The 13,758-nt window shown below is 37.4% G+C and overlaps 1 protein-coding gene across 1 annotated transcript in view; it reads left to right on the forward strand.

Moving 5' to 3' along the window:
* The first annotated feature begins 5,236 nt into the window (after window positions 1–5,236).
* LOC145680336 (fatty acid synthase-like) overlaps window positions 5,237–13,758 on the forward strand; it is a 63,000-nt gene continuing 54,478 nt past the window's right edge. The window contains exon 1 of the mRNA XM_081750723.1: window positions 5,237–5,480. The gene's annotated coding sequence lies outside the window, so the exon portion shown is untranslated. The remainder of the gene's footprint in view (window positions 5,481–13,758) is intronic.

Below are 13,758 nucleotides of genomic sequence, written 5' to 3' on the forward strand. Positions count from 1 at the left end.
GTTATATTTTTCGTATGCGAAGTCAAAATTAGAATACTATTGTACTGTTTGGACACCAAATGCCACTAAATACTCTGCTGCAGTAGAAAATGTACAGTTTAAATTTTTGAAAGTGCTTGCATAGAAGAAAACCGGTTTCTACGCAAAGTATGTCCCTATGAAGACATAGTAACGAATTAAATTTTTAAACATTAGAAAAAAGGAGATGAGTGTTTGATCTGTTGCTCTTACATAAATTATTAAACGGTAAATTTGACTGTCCAAAATTAGTTTCAGAAGTATTGTTGCGTGTCCCAATAGGGAAGACTAGATCAGCAAACATTGGGATATTCTGTTGTAGAAAAGCAAGAACTAACATAAGTCTCCTCTATGGAGAATGTGTGCTTCATATAACCAAATAATGAGATTTCATGTATAGATGTATTTATAATGTCCAAAAACAAGTTCAAAACAATTGTCAGGGAATAACTTCTGCATAAGTAAACTACGTATATTTGTGTATGTATAATAGTGTGTTAGATAATTATGTACACGACACTATAACTGGGCATTAAGCCTGTTGTGTCGTGCTTATGAAATAAATAAATAAATGTTACTTACCGGTGGCCTGATCATTATTAAAATATCAGAATTAACATTAATTTTTTTAAAAAAAATCATTTATCAACATGATTTGAATTCCTTGAATTTGTTGATTTGTCGTCCCGGCCTCTCCTTTGGTTGCGGCGCCTGGGGCAATTGCCCCGTCGCCCCACCCACGCGACTGCCCTGGTTATTCTAGACGGTCCTCTTCCATCTACTAAAACGTGATCAATTTGATTATGCGTTTTTCCGTCTGGCGAAGTCCAAGTTTATTTATGGACGTCGCGATGCGGGGATTTTGTACTCTTTACGATAAGATTTCTGGATGTTGCCAAGTTCACGAGTCTAACACCGTTATCATTTTTTTCTTATGCAGACTTTCGTTCCCTATAATCGATTTGAAAATATCCTCTCGTCCTACGTTCGCATTGGAATCCTCAATAGAAATTTCATATGGTATCGCGGGAGTTAGTGAAATACCCGTCCTACTTCTTTGTAAAAATTGTCTTTTATATCATCATCCTTATCTTTTAGTGGAAATTTATATATTAAAATGCTAGGTTTAAGTGTTTGTCTCCAAAGAAAAGTTTATATGTTTGTCTCCAATCCTTTCTCAAAAACCACGAAATCTCGAAAACCACAAGTGCTAGAAAAGTGGCGTTTTCACTGTTCGATTTCAAATTTTGTATAGATTGTCCAATGCTAATTGAATATTTGAAAAACGTGGCCATTATTTCTTTAATATTTTTGTTAGGAATACACTGGAAGTATTGAAAATTTTAAAAAGTAGTGTATCATATCCTGTGAGTTATATATTCCAACACAACATAGCTGTATATAGGGGTTGTATATCTCTCATGCGTTTGTTTCATGGCCAAAGGATAATAATGAAAAACGAATTATACGACTTCTCCAGGCTAAGATGAATATTTATTGTTTGAAGTGTTTTGCTCAATGAACTCCATATATAAGTGACATTATAATTAATTGTGTGTGTAATGTATTTGCTTGTTTCATACAACATGCAAAAAGAAAGAAAACACTGACCATACATGAATTAGAAACTCCAACCAAAAGTAGGCTCAAATCTTGCAAACAGTGCGAGATATTGAAAAAATAATCGAAAAATATCTCGATTATTTTATGATACCCCTTGCCGATGTTTATCAAGACGTCCTCCACTCGTGTCTGTAAAGGGACATGTACAGACGTTGTGAGCAATGACAAGAAGATTCATGCTCATATGTGAATGATGCGCTGTATGAATGATAGAGCACAATTTCAGCTAGTGTACATTTAAAACAATGATATCACACCACTGACCCTTAAAAGTAATAAAAGAAAGTATATCATTAACAAATTCAACAAGCTTAATTGCTAGTATATAGACAATGTGTGTGTGTGTGTGTGTGTGATCAGTTTTCACGTAGACAGGAGTCGTCTAGAGCAGTGGTGGATTTAGAAGGTATAAACTGGGGGGTTAGCCAGAACTCAGACTATGATAGATATAGCATGAGTTTACTATACACTTTAAAAATACATATTCTAAATAATAGCTTAAAATATTTTTATCACTCGGAAAACTGGGGGAGGCCCCCTGGCTCTGGGCTAGATTCGCCACTGATCTAGAGCTAGGAAATGTTGCACACAGACAGAACTTCATCATATCTAATTGGCCTGCTATGCCCTTTATTCGAATACCTGCACTGGAGAAGAATTAAGAGAAGTCAAAATATATTAATAAAATACTATGATAAATATTATGTACGCCAGATGTTTGTGTCTAAATCTTGATTTTCTGAAACTCTGAGATGAGTAGTAGCAATACCCAAGTCGTTCAAATTTAGCTTTAGTTCCCATCGCCATGTGGGACGTGACAAATAACAAGTCAAAAATGACCGATATTAGTATCGATTCCATAGATTTCGAGATTACTAAGGTAATTAGTAAAAATTCCCAATGACTTAACTTTTGAACCCAAATTTAGCCAAGAAGGGATTTAGTAGCTGGTCTGGGAACTTACAAGGGCAACGCCGAATGTGATGCTCTTCAGCCTTTATTTATTTCAGTTATATTGAGAGGGACAACGTCAAAGGTTTTTCTGTTCGTTATTTACTGTACATACACCCCTCAACCCGTAGTATACTCGATGACGCTCTCGTCTTTGGTGCGAGCGGTCCCAGGTTCGATTCTCCGTGGGGACACTCAGTGGAAAAAGTGTAAAAACTCTTTCAAGCCATCTTGAGTGAGGTTTTCTTCATTCACATCAGGCAAATGCCGAGATGGTACCTAACATACAAGTCCCAGGTTGCTTCCTTCCTTCCCTTTCCTCGGATAATGTGTTCGCTAAGGGACGTCATTCCTCATAAGTGACGGGCTAATATGGCCATGGATGCGAAAAGCTCAGAAATCTACAGATGGTAATCAGAAAAATTGAAACGCCTGAACGAAATTGCAACTTACCAGATTAATATGGTGTCGGGCCACCTTTCGCCTTCAGAACAGCCTTGATGCGACGTGGGATGGAGGCATAGAGGTCGTGAATGGTAGCAAGTGGAATTTTACACCATTCCTCGTGCAGGGCATCGGCCAGTTCTGTGAGAGAGGATGGAGGTGGAAGTCATCGCCGGAGTCGTGTTTCCAATACGGACCACAGATGTTCAATTATGTTGAGATCTGGGGATTGCGCGGGCCAGGGGAGGTGTTGAACTTCATCCCGATGTTCCTCAAACCACGCTGCAACAACGCCAGCTGTGTGAATGGGTGCATTATCATCCTGGAAGATGGCATCATTGTCCGGGAACAACATCCGGACCATAGGATGCAAGTGGTCTCCTAAAATTGCGACATAATCGTTGGCAGTGATTCGTCCGCTAAGTGTGACCACAGGACCCAATGAAAACCATGATATGGCGGCCCACAGCATCACCGAGCCGCCGCCATGTTTCACAGTTGGGCGGAGACACTGCAGATCATAAGCTTCTTTGGGCGTTCTCCATACATAAACACGGCCCGTGGTTAGGAATAGGCTGAAGGATGACTCATTCGACCATATCACACGTTTCCATTCCTCAACGGTCCAAGTTGCATGGTCGCGGCACCATTTGCGGCGTGCGAAAGCGTTATGGCCCCTGATGAGCGGTTTGGCCCGTGCAACACGACCCCGTAAGTTCATGTCATGTAATTCGCGGCGGACTGTGATTGTCGAAACAGGGTGAAGGAGGTGCTGATTGAGTTCTTCCGTCACTTGCTCCGCAGTGGCACGACGGTTCTGCGTGACAATGCGCTTTAATACCCGGTGTGACCTGTCACTCATGATTTTCTTCCGCCCACTGTTCCGCTTCCACGATGTGGTTTTCCCGTGTGTTGTGTAGGCCGTCATCACCTTTGACACTGTCCCACGCGACACACCTAACACAATAGCCACTGCCGTCACACTCACTCCACATAACCGCGCACCAACAATTTACCCTCTTTGAAAATCTGAGAGGTCTCCCATTTTACACTACCTCCGTCTGCTGCAGCCACTGGACAGTGCTGTTCCACTGCGCCTGACGTAGGATGGAGGCCGACCTAACACACCACCACCAGCGGTCCGTCTGACGTGTTGCCAACTACAGGGGTTTCCATTTTTCTGATCATCATCTGTAATTTCTAATGCTAATGCTAATATTCGTTATTTATTTATTTATTTATTTATTACACTCACATTAACAGAGAAACGCCAAAGGCGTTATCCTTCATTGTTTATTTATTTTACTTATTTCTTTATCTTCAAATATATTTCGTAAAACTGCGAAGAACGGATACTTCAACTAGTTATATATATATATATATATATATATATATATATATATATATATATATATATATATATATATATATATATATATATATATTCTTTACGCAAAAACCAGGCTACCGTGGCAGTAGTAGGATGGTTGGAAATATCATCTCATGTAACAATATATTACTGAATAGTCATTTATTCTGACCATATAGTACATTAACCTCATTAAAGTACAAAAAATACAAAATATAAAGTAATAAAATAACATAAAAAGTAGCAGCGCACGATCAAATTTCTTTTCGCAAACTGATCTCGATTAATTTGACTTGCCCTTTTGATCTTAGTTGGGTTTACGCAGTCTATGCATAAGTGAACGCAAAATTGACACGGAATTTGTGCATATTATTATGTGAGGGAACTTGTTACAATACCTTGAATCTCTTTTCCAACACTGTTACATTGTTAATCTGGCAATATTGGTTTTTCATTTAACATAGACCGCCTTTATTTCTGTAGAGCCCGAAAGGCTGGTTCAATTGAAAAAGAAAAAGGTCCGCCATTTTAGATTGAAAACAGCCTATTTACAACAACCCTTCTCTGTTTCTATTTTTTTCCCTATCTTTTTTCATAACGGAGTTGGCCTATATCCCAGGACTTTTGATACACCCTGTATATCATTAAACGGATCTGCATAACAAGACCTTTGACTTTATTCAACAGGATACAATTAAATTTGCATCGTGTGAAAATAACTACATGATAATTTGTGATTATATGTATGAACTATTAAAATACCTCGCATAAATATGTCGAATCGTCTAGTGCTTGGTAATGTCTTGTGAAACCAAAGTCGAATATATAATCAACGCTGTGGGATTGCGTAAGATGAATCATTTTAATACACAACCTTGAAAGATTAATTTTAAGCCCTTCAACATATGTTTTGATGTAGCTATATCGTGCTAGTAACATCCTACGAGACCACGTAGTGAGCATATGGTAAAGTACATAGTATACTGTGGCTAATCTATTCTTATTACTACAATACAGAAAAACAACTGCCAGTGTGTAGAGTTAATTTCTGGACAGGGAGCGTGGTTAAAAGGGGGTAAGTAGGGGCAAATTGCCCATCTCTTAGAATTTTGGTTAAACTAAGGTTACGAAAGGTCTTATTTTTACCCGGGCATGTCCTATTTTTGGGGCTCTAAAATGATCTGTAAGTTTAGTCGTGGACTTATAACTATTTTGGTTACAACTGTCCGGTCGTACTAATAAGTCAATTTGGTTGTAAGTCAGCCAGGTGGTAGACTGCTATATAGTATAGCATAAAATACTATATTGATCACTGGTTGACCGATGATTATGGCTGTAGTTATACTGATTCAAAAATCATAATGTATAGGTATGTATAATGTTTTCGTACACAAAATTGTTTGTATTTCTATAATGTTGGTAACAGTAGCTTTGCTATATTAGCGGTAAATCTGTTATTATGTTATTACTGTTTTTATTAATATTAACTAGAGGTCGTTAATAATATTAACGGTCGGTCGTGTGATAGCGACTATGTATACACATAGAAGTCGCTGAATACTCATAATTATCAATTGAATGGAAAATCTTTGAGTTGGAAGCACCTCAGATGTTTTGGGTTGGCAACGTTCAGGTGGCGTCTTCAGTTCCGGGCTCGTGGTGGTGGTGTGTTTCGGCAGTACTACGTGAAGAGCAGTAGAACGGCAGTCTACAGTGAACTGAGCAGACGGTAATAATATGAAATGGACGACGTTCCTAATTTGATATGCTTGACGTATAAAGTAGAGAGGGGAGTAAAAAGTAGTGTATTGACTACAACAACACGCAAATGGATAAGGTGATTTTAATTAACTCCATGTTACTAATAACTTACATTTCTTTTACATCCAGCGAGCATAAATTATGAACTGACAGACACAATTTCGTTAAACTTTGAATCTGTTGTATTTCCGTTTCACATGAATACAAATTTATCTTCACTTGAACGAATTCGATATGAGGGATATAATAAATGTAGAGTCATAAAAAAAATATTCTATTAATCACAGCAACACGCAGATGAATCAGATGACTTAGCCTAACGGTTTTCGCTTACAACTTGTACTTCTTTAAATTCACCGGACATAATTTCTGGACAACCGGGCACAATGGCATTAAATTTAGCGTCTGAAGTCTTTCTGTTTCACAGAATATAAACCTATCATTCACTTGTAGAGATACAATATGGGTGGCATAGGGAACAGAGGGTCTTAAAAAATAGTGTATTGACGACGGTTATATGTGGTAAATAAGGTGATTTTGACTAATAACTTTCGAGATGTAGAATGAACCTATCGTTTCCAAGTGCGACAAAGTAGTTTTTACTATAATTGGTCACAACTTCAGAAAATTACATGTAAAGGGAAGTTACGAAAAATTCCTTTCATGGACAACTAATGGTTTTATCGTTGGCTTCCCGCGAAAAGTTATATTGACGTTTATGGGGAGTGGCCAGCTTGGTAACTCGTGGCTCGCTGAGCGCAGTAGACGGTTAGTGGTGATTGGCTACCCTCTTACCACACCCCCAGTGACCAGCAGGTCCAAGCGCGGGAAGCCAACAACGTTATACCTTATGCACTATAACACTTTAAACCAGAGATGGTCACCCTCCCTCATTTTGCCCTCATGAGGGCCGCCCTCACCCTCACCTCACCCTCATTTTAGTAGTTGAGGGTGAGGGCGTTGGAGGGTGAGGGCGATAAAGTAATTGAGGGTGAGTGTGAGGGAGGGTGAGTGTGAGGGCGTCAATGGAGGGTGAGTGTGAGGGAGGGTGAGTGGAGGGCGTCAATGGAGGGTGAGTGTGAGGGAGAGTGAGTGTGAGGGCGTCAATGGAGGGTGAGTGTGAGGGAGGGTGAGTGGAGGGCGTCAATGGAGGGTGAGTGTGAGGGAGGATGAGTGGAGGGCGTCAATGGAGGGTGAGTGTGAGGGAGGGTGAGTGGAGGGCGTCAATGGAGGGTGAGTGTGATGGAGGGTGAGGGTGTCAGTTGAGGGTGAGTGTGAGGGAGATGAGGGTGAGGGTAAGGGTTCATAAAATGAATTATCTTGCAATTCTTCATTTCTGGAAAATATGTTAGAAAATGTAATGTAGTTTTTTTCTTAGAATTAATCGTCGTTCACAGAAAATCGTCATATCAATATTCTATCAGTTTCATACGCTTTTCATGCGCGAAGACAAGATGTTTCTCATAACTTTATTACTTTTCTATATTTATATATTTTCACTTTATAGAAACAATAATTACGAAATATATAAAAATATCTACTGCAAGTTTTTGGCTACCGAAAATTTCAAATTTTAACGAAAGTAACTCATTAAAAATACTAGAAGTTCTCAGGAAATGATGTTTTTTTTTTTTTTTTCATATATTCGTTCAGAAGAGAAACTAATAAATATTCATATATTCATTCATTCTGAAATTGTAACTAAGAAAAAGCTTTATTTCTTCTTTGTAGGTTTCAATAAGAAAAGTACAAAGATGCAAGCCGCAATAAATAACTTTATATTTAATTATCAAATAAAAAGATGTTTCCTGCTTTTGGCTATATACCTACTTTTAGATTTCCAAACTACGCTATGCATATGAAAGGGAAGTCTTATAGAACGGCTCTGTTCGTCTGTGTGTCTGTCTGTCAACAGGTATCACATCAAAATCGGTAAGAGCTATTGACAAGCGGTTTTCGGGAATCGATCCAGCATCCCAATAATAGGTTGCATCTCCTTCAACAACCTCCTACTTAACAGGTACCCTCAAATCACCTTGGCAGTCAATCTGTTAAACCGGAAGTGGTAGAAATCGGAAGTTTCCGGTTTCAAATTAAAGACCACGAGTAAAATAACGGTAATAGCGATCGGCAAACGGTTTTCGGAAATAGGTGAATATGAATGGAACCACCTTAACTCCTGCATTTCTACTAAAACTGGAAGTGGTAGGATCCACTACTATTTCAGGTTTCAATATTTATTTTCATAAACTTAAAAGGGTAAGAGCTATCGACAAACGGTTTTCGGGAATCAATTCTGCATTGCCAGAATAGGTTCCATCTCTTTCAACAATCTTACTTAAACGGGAAGTGGTAGAAGTCGACCATATCTGGTTTCAACAAACATATTCATAACTCATAAATAAATATAAAACATAGCTAGCGATAAAGAGTTTTTAGAAATCGATTTAATTCTTAAGGAGACAAACCACCTGTGCTCCTGTATTTCCACTAAAATCGGAAGTGGTATAAATTCACTACTACTTCTGGTTTCAATATTGATATTCCTAGACCTAAAACGGTAAGTGCTATCGACAAGCGGTTTTCGGGAATCGATTCAGCATCCCAAGAATAGGTTCCATCTCTTTCACCAATCTTCGAGTTAAACCAGAAGCTATGTTGAACCACTTCTGGTTTCAACAATATTGGTCATAACTCAAAAACGGTAAGAGCTATTGAGAAACGGTTTTCGGGAAACGATTCGTCGTTTCAATAATAGGTCCCATCTCCTTCGACAACCTAATATTTAAACCGTAAGTGGTAGAAATCAACTACTTCAGGTTTCTACTATTTCCAGTTCTACTAGTTTGGAAGTTTACCGTAGTTTCATACTGTAGAACGATACTCGCTTGTTCTATCATATAATTCTTGTGTTATCAAATACTAGGTTTATTACCAGGTACTCAGTAATATTTATATATTTTCCCACTACAGTACCTAGAAAGTTGGAAGATTATAATTTGCTGTAATGTCATATTTCTATTCATGGATTCAATCAATATCATGGCTTAATGTGGAGTTAATACTTGATAGTGAATATTTGTTTAGAATGGAAAATTTTCAGAAATGGGAAGTTTTAAGCGGAAAATTTTCCACTTCACATCACTAGTTGCAGGGATGGTTTCAGTAGAGTAATTGTTAATATGTACATTTAATGGACGGAACAATGTAAAGGAGATTCTTTCTTCTAGGGTAGAAAATGTTTTATTTGTAGCTGTACTTTATTTGAAGGAGCGCCAAGTGAACTTTGTGGTGGACAAACACCGTATGCGGTGGTTTTCTCGGGGTTCTTCCGTTCGCTCCCACTTTCTTCATTCCTCCATTTGATTCATTTCTCATCATCATCGTCTCTCTTAGCTTCGGAGCATAATCATGGGACGTTAGACTGAATATTTCATTTCATTTTATTTGAAGGAGGACATTTCTACCCAGCGATTATCTGAAGCAGAGATCTTTGGGTTATCCGGGTTCGATTCCGTACCGGACATAAGTTCCGCGATAGGGAGAAAAGCTCAATTAAATATAAAACATAATTGTATTTATAATGATTTACATATACAATTATAGTCCTAAATTTACACAGTTCAACTTTTTTATTATTATTAAATTAAATATTTCCCTTTGTCTTTCGTGACTGGTGGCTTGTTGGCAGTGGCGTTACTAGGTCTAATTTGGGGTGTTCAAGCCTCCCCAATTTCTTACAAGCCCAGCTAAATTTCACTATGCTACATACTTTTAGAAAAGAGGATACTAAGAAAATCTACCGAATTTGCACCCAAATGCAACAGAAGGTGCACACACACCTTAAAATTCAGCATCTTCACAGAGTAATTGATCGTTGATTATTAATATTCTGTTACTATATGAATAGCCCCCTTAAAATATGAACTATTTCACAGGGCAAATTTTAAATAGGTGACTTTTAAGGTTTGATTACTTTATAAGGTAACTAATATATTTTTTTTTTACTGTATTCTAATATTATTACGTGCAAATAGGGATGCGCACGAGATAAGATTAGAGGTTGTCTCGCCTCGAAAATATGTTGTGTAAAGTGATGCCTCGAAAAATGTATCTTTTTCTGTTGGAAGAACCCTGTCTCGTCTCGAATCTTGTCGAGTTATTTTGAGAAACAATAGCTTTAATTTAATAAAGAATAAAACAAACATGACTATGTTGCTAAAAATGTGCAAGACTGAAATAGTAACCACAATTCTTTTGCCCCAAAGTGTTATGTTCTTGATTAAAGATAAACCTAAAATACCGAAACAATGGAATTTTGGAGTGTTGGGTACCTTGGCCCCGAAATGGTTTTTCAGTCCCCTTTTTAAAAATCCTAGTTACGCCACTACTTGTTGAATGCAAACAGTCAATGATCGTACAGATCACGCCCATACCCATGGGGCCTGAGCTTCCCTGAAATTCGTTGCTTGAGAATTAATTTCGTAATGAAGAGTAATTTCATTCATTCCTCCTTAAAGTTGCTTGTATCCGAAGTATGTTCCGTCCTTCATTTTTAAATATGGTGTTATATAAAGTCATAACTTCAATATCTTCTTTCTGCATCTCTTAAGTTTTTTTCACCAAAAGTTGAATATCAACAAACATTTGGCAACCATTATTTTAGATTTTTTAAATCTATGTTCTCTACCAATTGTAAATCAGACATATTGAAAGAAAGGCACGAAAAGTCAAGCTTTATTTCTAAAGAAATGAAATGAAATAAAATGATATATTTAGTTTAACGTCCCAGGATTATGCGCCAAAGCTAAGGGAGACGGTGATGATGAGAAATGAATGAAATTGTGCAATGAAGAAAGCGGGAGGGAACAGGAGAACCCCGAGAAAACCCACGCAGACGGTGTCTGTTCATCACAAAGCTCACTTGGCGCGAGCTGGGATCGAACCGGGGACCCCACGCACCAGAGGTGAACGCTCTACCACTGAGCCACCGCGGTCCCCTTTATTTCTAAAAAAAAAAAAAAAGTGGATATTTTGTGCGCATAGCCAAGGACGTACGCACGGGGTGGGTTCTTGAGGTCCAGAACCCCCCTCGAAATCCGGACTTTTTTGTCAATTTAGTCTAATTTTAGATACAAAGTTTAGTATAATTTAGCCTGAAATTGTGTTTGGACATCCCCCCCCCAAATGCTTTGGACCTCTCCCGAAATAAATTCTTGCGTACGTCTCTGCGCACAGCACTGAGAGCGGATTAAGGCTTTAGGGACCCTGCAGCCGACTATTTCAAAGGGCCCTATGTTACGAATAATTTCAGCGCATAACTTTTCTTTGCTGTCTTCCACAGCCTCATAGGCTTATCGAAACACCGAGGAGTATGCTGTAACATTTTAATGTGCTCCAAGTTTACAATAATTAGTTTAATTACATTCATTATTAACAGTTAAATGCCTATATACTTCAGTGCAACACATAAATGCCGAATACGAGCCAAATGGTCAACAGTCCCTGTAAAAACACTAATAGAGTAAAAGGAGAAAAATCATATACAAATAGTAAACCTGTACAAGGTTACACTGTGATCAAAGTTCCGAATTTGAAGGTCTTCTGTGTGAATGATGTTTGAATTTATTTGTTTATTCATCACATCAATCAGTTTATTTATCCACGCCCGGCGGTGCCACGAAAGTCTGATGTTTGCAGGCACGAGCCCAAGCTGGTGGAAGAAGACTTAACTCTAGCGATACCGCAAGCCTACCGAGCGGGAAAAGAAATTAGCATGGATCTGAAGCCTATACTATAATAAGTTGATTGATGTATTTTAGTATTAAAGAGGGGAATTTTAGGGGACCCCCTGAGCCTGGGCTCCATTAGCTCCGCCTTTAATCCGCTCCTGATTGCAGTTGTCACAATACCTATAGGCCTATTCACTGGGTCTATTAAAAGCAATTGTGTCTGAGTTGTTTGATTCAACAACTAATTATTATTATTATTATTATTATTATTATTATTATTATTATTATTATTATTATTATTATTATTATTATTATTATTACTATTATAATTATATACATGCTACAAAATAGATTTACTGCTATACTGACACAGACTAAAGCTAGTTTTAAACAACGAACTTGGCTTAACAACAGAGTCACGTTCAATTTTTCCCATTTTCTGTACTACTCTCATTCATTATCTTTGTTAGCCCAAACACCTCGGATGGGAAGGGAAGGTACAATGTAAAGAAGCTTTACCTCTGTATGTCTAATGGAATTCGTCATCAGTGTATTTTTAGTTTAGTTCTTTCTTTCAATGCCACCGGAATGAATCACCAGGTCTTCCTGTCGGCAAAGAAAGAATGTTCATCGTATTTATGTTAGATTAATACTACGATAACGTTACTTTCAAGTTCTTCTTTCTAGATCTCAAAGGTTTATACTCCACCAGATGGAACAATACGTTATACTGCGTGCTCATTTCTGGTATGAAGATAAAAATAGTTTTCTTTTCAGAACTTTGAAGGCTCTTTATGCCAAAGACTGCGAGCAAAACAATGCCCGCCTTGAATCTTAATCCAGTGTCTACTGTGACTGTCTACGAAAATAAAACTTGCCCTTCACTAGAAAAAAAAAAAAAAAATAATGTTTATATGGAATATGAGACTCTCGACTATGACTGCCTGCAGCAGAGAGCAAGAGGGGACAGTTCACCCCACCCTTGTATTTTTGAAATAGGTTTGGTTCTTTGAAATATACCTAAAAATTATTTCCATATACTACCCAGCTTAATATACAATGTCAAAAAATCAACCTACTAAGTTTGGAACGTTATTTCTTATATCAAATGAAAAAAAAAAGTTTTGATGAACATACTGTGGGTCAAAAAATGTCTCTTTTCAAATTTATAATCCGCCAAAAATGAGGAAAATCACGTTTTAAAAACACTCAAGCACAAAAGTTATGGAGTCTATCGCACGTGATTCGACGGATTTCGCAGGAACTCGTATGCGCTAGTAATAATTATTTGTGTGGAACAGTCTTCTGGTATCCAGGAAAAGAGTACCCAATTAGTATTTAAAAGTGTATCCTCGTACACTAAGTTACTTTTTACAAATCGTTACGTTGATATCAGGGGATTGTGAAACGTGGGTATTTAGATAAAAGGGAATACTAGGTATTGCCTAATTTTTTGAACCGCTTGCGAAAAAGTCCAATTATTTTTAAGCTAGGGCGTTTGAATTCTTTTTCGGCTTATAATACTGAAAGAACTCGTTTTAAGACCTATATGTATTAAAACGTTTTACTTTGATTTGATATAAACACTCATCTCCCGAAGTTTCAGTTGATTTTTGACACCCTGTATTAATACTAGGCTTGTATACAAATTTAAAGTAACACTGGCACATGAATTCACAGATGTATATATATATATATATATATATATATATATATATATATATATATATATATATATATATATATATATATATATATATATGGAAACCTCACAGATGATATAGTAATTAATGTGAAATATGTAAGCATCTCGTAAATCCATCTTTGATGCTCTCAAGTCGAAATTAATGTGACAAAATT

This window comes from Thermobia domestica, chromosome 3 (assembly GCF_964235325.1).
Source record: "Thermobia domestica chromosome 3, izTheDome1.hap1.1, whole genome shotgun sequence".
In the NCBI taxonomy this organism is placed as follows: domain Eukaryota; kingdom Metazoa; phylum Arthropoda; class Insecta; order Zygentoma; family Lepismatidae; genus Thermobia; species Thermobia domestica.